A 14,584-nucleotide genomic window follows, 5' to 3' on the forward strand; every position below is an offset into this window, starting at 1 on the left:
ATAATAATAATAATAGCAAAAGGTGAGATTATTTTGATAACCTTTAGAAATAATCCTCTAAATCTGAGGCATAAAATCACCAAAGAAGTAGACGTTATTATGAATTAAAGTTGGAATCTAACTTGATGAGGTTATCATAGGTGATTTGAATAAAAAAAAACAAAAAAACAAAAACATGTTTTCTGTACAGCGTATAATACTGAATGACACTCGATTTACTGCAATGCGAAACTCTCAGCCACGATTGGGCAGCGATCAATTACTCCCCAGATGCGGTCAAATGAAGATGAGTCGGAGGGTAAACTTAACCTTAAATGAAATAAAAACTACTGAAGCTAAATGGCTGCAATTTGGTATGTTCCATGACTGGAGGGTGGATGATCAACATGCCAATTTGCAGCCCTTTAGCCTCAGTAGTTTTTAAGATCTGAGGCCGGACAGCCAAATAGCCATATCAATAGTTTTCTTTTACAGAAAACTAAAAAATAGATTCCAAAACAACGTAAAAGATTTTATTGATGACGAGCGTCACACTTACATATAATCTGAGTGAATTATAAAGGATTGGATTCTATTTCTTTGTAACTCTCTTTCCTTTGAGATGACTTAATGAGAGATGGCTTTCCATATGAAAGTATTGATTCAATCTCAAGACTAAAGAAACAATAAATAAAAATAGAAATGAAAAAGTCGGAATGAGTGTCGAGCAGTTTCCATGATTAAGGAAAATCGCTGTACATGTGAGATGAAGCGTAAAACATGCAGATTAAAGAAAAACATCTTTTTGAAAAAAACTTCTCTGAAATGAATAAAGAGCCTTCTCCTCCACTGAAACGTTAATGACAGAATTCCTTTAGTCAGAAGTATCTATTTTCCTCTTTCTTCTGACGACGAAGCGTCTCATCAAATTCTGAGATGAGAGAGAGAAAAGAAAATCGGAGTATTATAAATTGCTTATATCATTATAGCCCGTTCACCGCAAAAGATAATATCCTTATTTATTTGTCACTAGGGCTAACAGTATGATTGATTTCGGATGTCATCAACTTCTGGCAAAAAGCTTTTGTTGAAAGAACCTCACTACATATTGCAAGATAATTCCATAGTGAATTGTTTCACTCCGCACATACCCTTTAATAAGTCATGAAGTCTCTAGTACTTGCGGTGTATTGAAACAGCGCTGTTGCAATCCTCGTTTATGAAAGATAAAAGGTTTAACATTTGCAAAACTGCATTTAACATTCATACAATTCATATCAGTAACGTATTCCTTTTTTTTATTATTTATTTTTTTTACTCGCGTTTGCTTCTTTTCCTTAATAAAGAGTTGGCTCAGTAATGCCTTTGTAGTACGGACTGACTTTCGTTTTAATAGCAATTATCTTCCTCTTCAAAGGTTTTGTAAGGCTCCTGCTGCCTTCCTGACGTCAATGATTCTTTAATTCTGGTCTCCCCTCATTAAGTAATAATCCGCTTCATTTAGTCTTATATATAAATTCATATACGGCTTCCATTCAGATCGTATCCGTATCAATTTTAATTGCCACGTCTTCCTGACACACACACACACACACACACACACATATATATATTTATATATATATATATATATATATATATATATATATATATATATATAAATATATATATATATATATATATATATATATATAATAATGAGTGGTATTGTCCCTTTTAGAAAGTCGGATCTTTAATAAGAACAGTATGGCCAGCAGAACCTACGGCATTTTCAATAACAACTTTATTTATAGCCATCACCTACGCTTCGTGATACCAATCCCATCTTCAGGCTAAAAAACGGGAAATATGAAAATATTATACACTGGGAGTCAATCTAAAATGGGGTACAGAAGTAAATCATACTTTTAAAAAATTATCTCTCTCTCTCTCTCTCTCCCTCTCTTCCTCTCTCTCTTCTCTCCTCTCTCTCTCGCTCTCTCGTTCTCTCTCTCTCTCTCTCTCTCCTCTCTCTCTCTCTCTATATCTATATATATATATATATATATATATATCATATATATATATATATATTTATATATATGTATAAATAGACAGGAAAGAAAACTATTAAGTTCAGAAAGGCCTTTCGACTTCTGGTCCTTTACTTAGCAGGCTCAAATTGATAATTCCACAGTGAAATGCCTTGCGGAACTCTATTGTTTCTCTCTTATTCCTTATTTACATATTCATCACGTTCTATATTTTCGTGATTCAGTTAAATATATATATATATATATATATATATATATATATATATATATATATATATAATTGTGTGTGTTAGAAACATAAGCTAAGACAAAAGATGATGTAAATTGAAAGAATTACAGAATCATACAAAGCGAAATCACATCATTTTCAGACGCACACGTGATTCTAAGCAATATCCGAGGCACATGATCTTACAATAACTTTCGGAATTATTAAACATCTGATATTTTCCGCTTAAAAGAGGTCAAAGTTTCTTACCCATTGCATCTCTCTCTCTCTCTCTCTCTCTCTCTCTCTCTCTCTCTCTCGTCTCTCCTCTCTTGTCCCTCTTCTCCTTCCTCTCCTCTCTTCTCTCTCTCTTGGTCTCTGGTAATAGAGAAATAAGAATGTGTGACACGATGTATAAATGTTACATTAATGTTTCCAAGGAAAATTCCAAGAATCGGGGGAGTATACAAGAAGGTCGAGAGTAAGATAAGAGTCTTGATCTTGCTATAAGGAAAATATCTAAAAAAAAAGAATAAAAAAAAAAAAACTCGCGCGAATCCTTACTGAAACCTTGAACCAAATATCTGGCACGACAAGTTACGTAACAAGGAAAGAGAGACACGTGAACGGGTTGGTGACTCCAGTAATTATTTCCAAATCATAAAAAATTACGAAAGGTTCTGCAAATAAAAGAAACAAGCAGGTATAATTCTCTCTCGAAATCCTCTACATCTATACATCTCTATACATCAACAGCTGACTCACTGGGAAAAAGTAGATCATCTCAATTCCTAGAAACTGCAACTTAGTGTTTCCTCTCTGGAAATTCGAGGAAGAATGATTTCGGTATTCAACTTTCGCTATTTCAAATAGCTAATATTATTGTTTTCGATATTAATTTCTTAAGTTGAGAAATAGCGTCTAGTAGTAATCATCAAACAAAAGAAGCTAGCGTTATTTTCGTATCAAGTTTTTATGAACGGCCGTCTTATTTTTAATTGTATGAGCATATATATATATATATATATATATATATAAATATATATATATATATATATTATATATATATATATATATACTAATAAAAGGAGCCCATAAAACACCAAAATATAGAGAAAAAAGTACTATATTTCAGAGACTGGTGTCTCTCTTCCAGGTAGATGAATGAGAAAAGTTTACAGAAAAGGTGGTTTTTATACCAAGAGGTCCATCCACAAACAAGCCAATTTAGGTCACCCCCGCTGATAATCTTCTTGGGGAATTATTATTTTATTGTTGGGTGTATCTCCGGTCTTGTCTTTAGGGGGTCGGTAGAAAATACATCCAACAATAAAATTATAATTCCCCACCTGGGCACGATTAAGAGAGTAACCCACCCCCTCGGAAAATCGAACCCTTTTGTATTTACTACCAAACACCTTAGCCAAATCCCTGATTACCGTCCAACAAAAGACATCTCCCAAGGACTCTGGGGTATACGAAATCCCATGCCAGGATTGTGACCAATCTTACATCGGATTTACAGGTAAATCACTTCCCCAGAGATTAATACAACACAAACGGTCAGTTAGGTATGGACAACAGAACCTCGGCTATTTTCAACCATATAAATGAACATAACCATAGAATAAACTGGAATTTGTCACGTGTAATTTATAGTAGCAACTGCCGTACAAGAGTCAAATGATGGAATCGGCCTTAATAAAGAGAAGCAGGTAATGAACATCTCAAAAGGAGCGTGGATTTCAGATACGATTGACAACGTTTTCATTCAACCAACACTTAAGAAGATTAAAGGAAGATTATCAGCGGGGGTGACCTAAATTGGCTTGTTTGTGGATGGACCCCTTGGTATAAATACCACCTTTTCTGTAAACTTTTCTCATTCATCTACCTGAAGAGGAGACAGCAGTCTCTGAAATATAGTACTTTTTTCTCTATATTTTGGTGTTTTTGTTTATGGGCTCCTTTTATTAGATGGAATTCTGTTGTTACAGAACATTTTTACCAGTCATATATATATATATATATATATATATATATATATATATATATATATATATATATATATATATATATATATATATATGTTGGTCCAAATTTATCTCGGTTGATCTTAATTTAAAAACAGCAGCTATTTCCATACTAAACTTACTAACATATCAAAGATTCAACCTTAACAACACTCTGTACCCCTAAACGCCTTTTACTGTTAAAACATAATAATAATAATAATGTAATTACCGAAGAGAAAAATGATGAGTATATGCTGCATGTGATAAAATTATATGGAAAATAGAATATTAATTTTGGGAAGATTTGGAAATGGAAGTTACTTTTATCCTTTTCTATCATAATTAAAGACGGAATTGAGAGTAAATATAGGTAGACAGAATTTCACGGTTAAAAACTGTGTATATGATATGTATATATATATATATATATATATATATATATATATATATATATCTATATATATATATATATATATATATATATATATAATATATATACATATATAAAATATATATAGTACATACATACACACACACATACATATATATATATATATATATATATATATATATATATATATATATATATATATATATATATATATATATATATATATATATATATATATATATATATATATATATATATACATATATATACACACACGAGGCATGTCTATTAAATAACGAGTCTGACTAAACAACTCACCTTATTTACATATATTACAAATTTGATGCTCGTCCCCTTCAGTCGATTCCCGCATTGCTGCAGCCTTCATTTCCTACTGGTTGTCGAAGGCAACATGGAGGTGGAAATCAGTTCCTGTCAGCTGTTTCAACACATTCGCCCTTTTCTTCTCCACAGCATCGACTAAGGCGAAACGTGTCCCTTTAATCACTTATTTAACTTTTGGGGAAGGATAAAAGTAGCGCGGTACTGAACCTTGGCGAATATGGTCGGTGTCTTTGTCAACGTTACCTGATTCAGCCACCAGCCGAACTCTGAGCGTTCTACTAGATTTTCTTCGGCTCTTGAAATGCAAGTTAGTTGTCCAGTGCATTCAGTCTTTGAAAACATTCTGTCAGTGTTTTGTGTAATTTTACTAAAAGTTTTAAATTGATAGGTTGTTCAGCTTTTAAACCTAGCCATTTTTTTTTACGCCCACTACCGAAAACACAACCAAACAAAATGGCGGCTCACGGTCAAGTGAATGACATAGTGCTGCTGCCTGTGGTGCAGGTTCAGACATGTTCAGATCACAGTCTCGTTTTTTAATAGACATAGATATGCCTCGTATATATATATATATATATATATATATATATATATATATATATATATATATATATATATATATATATAGATATATATATATAGATATGTATATATATATACGTGTGTGTGTGTACGTGTATGTGTGTTTCTGGCTATACTATACTAAGTTCACATCAAGCTCCTGATTGGCTGTTGATAAGCCAATCACAGGGCTGGATACTCTCAGTCTCTCTCGAGAGTTCCACCTCTCCTGAGGATTACTTTTGAAAGAGTTATCCCTCAGAATAGGTGGAACACATCCTGCCTATGTGGACATTCGGGAGAGACTGAGAGTTCCCAGCCCTGTGATTGGCTTATCAACAGCCAATGAAGAGCGTCGTAAGGGACTGGCATAGACATCAGATGGACGATTGATGTGAATCTGCTATATCATTTAAACGTAGGTAATCTCTGCTGAATCGAATCACAATTAAAAATAAAGACGTCCCGGCATATGAAGGGACTCAGTAGGCTATATTTAACAATAAATAACAATACTTTTAATAATAAATGACAAACTATTGGATACTCTGTTTGGTGCGTAGATCTCAGAACTCATATACCTACTTTGATGTACCTTCATCATTGAACAATTCGTTTAAATCAGCGCAATAATTAAATTCACGAGGAAACGTAGCCAATTCCTAGAGAATGACTCAACGCCAAAATATAGCTTCCCATTTCAGCTTCATTTTCAGAGGCTTTATAGACAAACAAATAAATGAAGAGATAATTCTCGTGCGTAGCGTAAATAAACGGATCTGATATACAGTTATCGTTTTTTGTTATACGATTATCGTTTTTTAACTCCATCAACGCAGGGGTGGCGAAAGACATTTACACAAACACACACACACACACACACACAGACGAAATCCTTGGGGATTATAATTTCCTTTGGTTCATCTACTCATGAATGTCGTTCAAAATATTTCCTCTTAAATATCCAACCTCTGATATCAGATAGAAAGCAATAAAAACAAAAATAACCGGAAACGTTAGAAATGTTAAGGCATACAGATTTCTACAATTTTTGCATTGCCTACGGATGCAATATAAAATTGAGAGAGAGAGAGAGAGAGAGAGAGAGAGAGAGAGAGAGAGAGAGAGAGAGAGAGAGAGAGAGAGAGAGAGAGCTAGCAAATCCAGTTACATTTGAACCATAAATGCGCTGTAAATGAAATACAAATTTACGTTTCATTTCGTTGTTACCCTGTAGTTCTCTCTCCCTTGCATGTGTTGAAAACAAAAACAAGTTAATATCCGTTCTGAAAACAACACGCACAAAAAAACAGAGCTTCATGGAAATCCAAAAGCACTTTATTAATCTATAAAAACCGTATCGGTTTCAGCGGTCGCATCTATGATCGTGTTGTCGTTAAGGCTTGATGCTAAAACATTTCGCTCGCGCCGGAGAGTCAAGATTGCCCGATATCAGTGTTTTTCTCTCATTCAGGCCCAGGTGATATTATCTCAAAATAAATATTGTTCGCCGAGGTTCCTTTGTCGAGGGATATTGCATATTATGTTGTTCACGTTTCGCGGTGATGCCATCGGGGTGTCGTCTCAAATACTGTTACCCGGATAGTATCTTGATATTTATCTATCCATATATCTACCTGTCTACTTGTCTGTGCATAAATGTGTGTTTATATATATATATATATATATATATATATATATATATATATATATATATATATATATATATATATATATATATATATATATATATATATATATAATATATATATATATATATGTATATGATGTATATATATAGAGAGAGAGAGAGAGAGAGAGAAGAGAGAGAGAGAGAGGCTGTACTTTGATTTAACACGTAAATTCCATTTTCCCTTTCCCATGCTCCACTAATTGTATGAAGAATTCTTATATGATTCGTTTTCTCCCAGTCTTCTGATCTCACTACAAACAACGCTGGCTGATGTCATCGACTTAGCTCTGCTAATTGTCGAGACCGAGGGGTATAAACTGAATAAGTGTAGATACGTGTGAAACGGATAACAATATCGTTTCCGTTTATTTTACAAAGACTAAGAAATAAACGGAAATATAAATAATATATATATATATATATATTATATATATATATATATATATATATATATATATATATATATATATATATGTGTGTGTGTGTGTGTGTGTGTGTGTGTGTTTGTGTGTGTGTATATATATATATGTATATATATATATATATATATATATATATATATATATATATATATAAATATATATAATATATATTTGGTTTGTCATTGACGATAATGATAATAATCACTACCATTTACCAAAGGCTAGTTACAATAATAGTAGGCTATTTTGTATTCATTGATTATTTCCTTCCTGTCACATAGAAACCTACTCAATACGATGAGAAGCTGCAATGCAAACTCAATAGCATCCAGACGGTCATTCTGGTTAATGAGGTTTGTTTGTAAGGGGTCTTCTTTCAATAATAATAATAGTAATAATAGATAAAGGAATCCAGGCTGTAACCAATCCTGAAAAAACGGGAGACTATATCTTCAAAACTAACCACAGAACCTTCTTGAAAATATTCTCGTTATGTTTCCCACATCCAAATGACCCATGTATACCTATATTGAACTACCGTAACTAACCCAACCTAACTCAATCTAACCTAGCAGCATGGCAAAAAGACCGGGGCTGCTGCAATACTATAGTAGATTCACATCAACCGTGCATCTGGTGTCTAGGCCTGTCCCTAACGACACTCCTGATTGGCTGTTGATAAGCCAGTCACAGGTCTGGAAACTCTTCTGAGGGATACGTTTTTCAAAAACATCCCTCAGGAGAGGTGGAACATACTACATCCTGCTTATGTTAAGTCTCTCGAGAGACTGAGAGTTTCCAGCACTGGGATAGGGTTATCAACAGCCAATAAGGAGCGTCGAATGGGACTGGCCTGGACATCAGATGCACGGCTGATGTGTATCTACTATAGTATACTTCTCAGAAATTTGATTCCGAGAATCTGTTCGACTGAAAAGGGGAATGGAACAGATTCTCGAATGCTGTCTGTAGTGTTTTATTTTTAAATATACAATTTTGTACACCCCATACTAAACTTTGGATTTGTTTCTCCATTTCAAGACTCATGCTATAATAATAATAATAATAATAATAATAATAATAATAATAATAATAATAATAATAATAATAATAATAATAGCTCTGGGAATACTGGTGCTTCCAAATACGCCATTTTAAAATCCATACCTTATAATAACGAACGTGACCAAAGCACGGCACTGGCTTATTTTGGCGACGCATTAGATAAAAGAAAAACTTTTTTTTACCCATAAAGGAAAGTTACGCAACAATTAACCTAGCATTAAGATAAACAAGTAAAAAAATCATCGAGTTTTCTGTACAACGTATTATAAAATTATCAGTAATGACCGGCAGCGTGTCAGTTGCTCATCAGATACGGTTGAGTGAGGGTGCGGTCCCATGCTTCCGGAAAGTGCTGCCAGATGCACGATCCACGGCTAATTTTAACCTTACATAAAATAAAAACTACAGAGGTTAGAGAGTTACAATTTAGAATGTTTGATGATTGGAGGGTGGATGATCAAAACAACAATTTGCAGCCCTCTAGCCTCGGTAGTATTTTAGATCTGAGGGCGGGCAATAGTATTCTTATACAGAAAACTCAAAACTGCATTAAAAAGAAAAAAAAACTAACATCGCTGTATTTCTAAAAGCAAAATATGTAATAGAATGAGAAATCGAGTGTCTTTTAGAAAGAGGGAAAATCAAGTCAGCTATTCTCTTTCACAATTTTTCATAACTTATATTTACGAGATTTTCACATTAACTGAATTTTACTCTTTCAAAATCTACGTAAAAGAAAGAGAGTATTGAAAGGCCCTGGTCTCCAAAGCTGGTACTGATAAAATCATTAATAACCTAAAAATATAAGTTTGAAATACATTTGTTCTTCATGCTCCTCAAAAAAAAAAAGAAAAAAAAATTAAACATATAACAATTTATGACAGCATGAAATGGAATGAAAATATATGTCTGTATATTTCAATTCAATGAATAATAACAGATTATTATTAGATTTAAGAAGACGACAGCAAACCAAAAAAGTACAAGAAATATCAAAGAGGCCAAGTATCCTTCTGGCATAGTTTAAAATTAATTTATCGTCACTTTCCCCGTCGACATTTTTTTTCTTATTTTTTTGGAAACTTGATCCAATGAGAAAACTGATATCAGGGGTTAGTGCGCAACAGATGGCAACGTTTGGGCTATCAGTAACTTCCTATGGTGAAAAGAGGCTCAAGATTTATTAATAATTTGTTAGATGACATAGACATTTTCATATTATATATATAATGCTATTCGAGCTACAAATGTCCTTTAATATCTAATTCGCTCTACCTCGGAATTTATATATTTTCATATATGTAAACCGAAGGGGAATTTTATTCGCTAACGTCACTGTCGTCCTGCTCTCGTCCCCATCCACTGGTTCGATCCCATGAGGGGACGAAATTATTATCAACTAAAAGATTCCCCTTCGGTTTACATATATGAAAATATATCAATTCCGAGGTAGAGCGAATTAGATATTAAAGGACATTTGTAGCTCGAATGATTTATATGAATCACGGTGATGTGCTAATTATTCATATACATAATGCATATATATATATATATATATATATATATATATATATATATATATAATATATATATAATATATATATATATATATATATATATATTATATATATGAGTATATATATACATACATATATATATATATATATATATATAATATATATATATATATATATAATATATATTATATAGAACTAGCTTTCGAGGACATAGTACAGTCTTCTTCTTCATCTTCAGATGTATATATATAATATATATATATATATATATATATATATATATATATATATATATATATATATATATATATTATATATATATATATATATATATATATATATATATATATATATATATATATATATATATATATATATGTATGTATGTATGTATAGTGTGTTCAAAAAGTCATTGCGCATTTTATAATACTTGTTTGTAGCTTCGTAACTATATGTGATAGAATTAACCTGTGAAATGGACAAGAAAGCTTGACGTGTCTAGTTTTTCTGTTCTTCTGAAGTTTTATTTATTATTTGTTTTATCGAATATTTTTTCAAAATTTCTGAAACTTAAAAATGGCTGCTTTTTCAGAACTACTGTTGATCCATGGCTTCTCCACTAGAAAAGAGAGTAAACTGTTTTTCTTTGGTTGGCTGAACTTTTAAAATGTATTGCCGCCCTCCAAAGAAGGTTTACTTACAACTCACAACTTAGTAAATAAAGATGTACCACACAGGTTCTTCTATAGATAAATAACGGTCTGGTAAACCACTTGTTGATAAAAGAACTACAGCATCTGTAGAACGATCCTTGGAAAGGAATTCGAGAATGAGTCTAACAGAAGCATATTTGGATATCAAAATCGACCGCGTATAAGATTCTGCGGAAAAAAACTTGAAACAAACGAGTACAGAATCAAAGTGCATCAAATTGTTTACCAGACCGTGGTTTATTAGTAACAGAACCTGTTGCCTGAAATATCTTCATCCATCTACACAACTTATTCAAATATATATATATATATATATATATATAATATATATATATATATATATATATATATATTATATATATATATATATATATATGTATATACGTATATATATATATATATATATATATATATATATATATATATATATATATATATACAGGTTGTCATACGACAACGCAACTACTTTCGTTCTACGAAAACAAGAAACGCAACAGATCCATTGAAACCTGTCAGAAATGCAACAGATTCATTAGAAACACGAATTTGCAACCTATTTGAATAATGCCTTTGTTAAACGTCGCTCCTTTGTGTCGGAGCGAATAAAACTCCGGAAAAAAAAATGTGAGTTTTGAATATTTTTCCCAAAAAGAAATTGAATAATCTGGACAATGCTTCACTACAGCGTATAGGACGCATGAGGGCGGCTGATTCATAAATGACTTCATGTATTATAGACATCTTCATCTATACTGAGGTTATTGGGGGGGCAGGATAATACAGATTTCTTAAGGATAGAGAGAGAGAGAGAGAGAGAGAGAGAGAGAGAGAGAGAGAGAGTTTTGCTATTCATGTATGAATAGCAATACTATTATTGCCCAGAGAGAGAGAGAAAGAGAGAGAGAGAGAGAGAAGGAGGAGAGACAATGTCCCATACATGCACTGAGAGATAGAGACCCATACATAGACAGAGAAAGTGAGAGAGAGAGAGAGTGAGAGAGAGAGAGACCAATACAGAGAGAGAGAGTAAGAGAGAGAGAGACCAATACAGAGAGAGAGAGAGAGAGAGAGAGCATCAAACCTCGGGTGATGCTCACCCGTAGGACTCTAGTTACAGTAGCCTCCACCCAGAGGCGGCGAGATGGACCGTCCCAGGACCCCAGGATCTCCGATTTCGTTAACCAGAGAAGCTGTTATACTTCTACGGCCTCCTGGTCCCTCATTAGCTCCTTGATAACGTCATGTAAGAAGTTACAGAAGTTGGGATGTTTAGCAGTTACGGTTATCACCACATCGCCGCGCGGCCGGACACGATCTACCTGCCATTTTGTATCTATGTACATATATATATATATATATATATATATAATATATATATATATATATATATATATATATATATATATATATATATATATATATATATATATATATATATATATTATTTATATAAATTCTTCTGTTAAAACAAAAGTATAAAAGGCCCATTAAAAACACTCTGGTTCGAAGCTAAGGATTATATCTCGGTGGACTGACTCCCACCCTTATCAAGTATATATATATATATATATATATATATATATATATATATATATATATATATATATATATATATATATATATGTGTGTGTGTGTGTGTGTGTGTGTGTGTGTATGTGTTTGTATGTATGTAGTATGTATATATATATATATATATATATATATATATATATATATATATATATATATATATATATATATCACATCACTGTGATACATATCATACAAATATCAAGCTACTCCCGGAATATCATGGATGGGGAATCATAAGTGAGTTTGGTAACTAAGTGACTCGAAAAGAAGATAGTACCCACCAACGACTTCCCCTTGGTGCTCGAGATCATGTAAAAATAAGTATATCTTACTTTTTCCTGACCACTGAACTGATTAACAGCTCTCCTAGGGCTGGCCCGAGGGATTAGATACTTTTGCGGGGCTAGGAACCAATTGGTCACTTAGTAACGAGACCTACAGCTTATTGTGGGATCCGAACCACATTATATCGAGAGATGAATTTCTATCACCAGAAATAAATTCCTCTGATTCCGTGTTGGCCGAGCCGAGAATCGAACTTCGGATCACCGGATTGGCAGCCGAGCGCGAAAATCACTCATCCAACGAGGAGCATGTAAGAAAATAATATCAAAAGAGGAGAAACTAGAGAAAAAAAGAATGTAGCAATGAAAAATTAAGACAAATCTATTAAATTTTGCTCCATGAAAAACTCACCAATGTTTTCATTGAGATTTAATTTTTTTTGTTTTGTTACGATGAATGTTTGTTAGTGCATAAAAGATTTTAGTTTTTTTTACACTGTTTTTCTTTCTCTCATTTGTGTAACCGTTTGTCCTCTCTTCTTCATAATATAATAATAATAATAATAATAATAATAATAATAATAATAATAATAATAATAATAATAATAATAATAAAATAATAATCAAAATCAAAAATCAACCATCTGATGTTCATGGACGACATCAAGCTGTATGGTAAGAGCATCAAGGAAATAGATACCTTAATCCAGACTGTAAGGATTGTATCTGGAGACATCAGGATGGAGTTTGGAATAGAAAAATGCGCCTTAGTCAACATACAAAAAGGCAAAGTAACGAGAACTGAAGGGATAAAGCTACAGATGGGAGCAACATCAAACACATAGATGAGGCAGGATACAAATACCTGGGAATAATGGAAGGAGGAGATATAAAACACCAAGAGATGAAGGACACGATCAGGAAAGAATATATGCAGAGACTCAAGGCGATACTCAAGTCAAAACTCAACGCCGGAATATGATAAAAAGCCATAAACACATGGGCAGTGCAGTAATCAGATACAGCGCAGGAATAGTGGAATGGACGAAGGCAGAACTCCGCAGCATAGATCAGAAAACCAGGAAACAAATGACAATACACAAAGCACTACACCCAAGAGCAAATACGGACAGACTATACATAACACGAAAGGAAGGAGGGAGAGGACTACTAAGTATAGAGGACTGCGTCAACATCGAAAACAGAGCACTGGGGCAATATCTGAAAACCAGTGAAGACGAGTGGCTAAAGAGTGCATGGGAAGAAGGACTAATAAAAGTAGACGAAGACCCAGAAATATCAGAGACAGGAGAAAGACAGAAAGAACAGAGGACTGGCAACAAACCAATGCACGGACAATACATGAGACAGACTAAAGAACTAGCCAGCGATGACAATTGGCAATGGCTACAGAGGGGAGAGCTAAAGAAGGAAACTGAAGGAATGATAACAGCGGCACAAGATCAGGCCCTAAGAACCAGATATGTTCAAAGTATGATAGACGGAAATAACATCTCTCCCATATGTAGGAAGTGCAATACGAAAAATGAAACCATAAACCACATAGCAAGTGAATGCCCGGCACTTGCACAGAACCAGTACAAAAAGAGGCATGATTCAGTGGCAAAAGCCCTCCACTGGAGCCTGTGCAAGAAACATCAGCTACCTTGCAGTAATAAGTAGTACGAGCACCAACCTGAGGGAGTGATAGAAAACCGATCAGGCAAAGATCCTCTGGGACTATGGTATCAGAACGGATAGGGTGATACGTGCAAACAGACCAGAC

The sequence above is a fragment of the Macrobrachium nipponense genome, chromosome 14, assembly GCF_015104395.2.
Source record: "Macrobrachium nipponense isolate FS-2020 chromosome 14, ASM1510439v2, whole genome shotgun sequence".
In the NCBI taxonomy this organism is placed as follows: Eukaryota; Metazoa; Arthropoda; class Malacostraca; order Decapoda; family Palaemonidae; genus Macrobrachium; species Macrobrachium nipponense.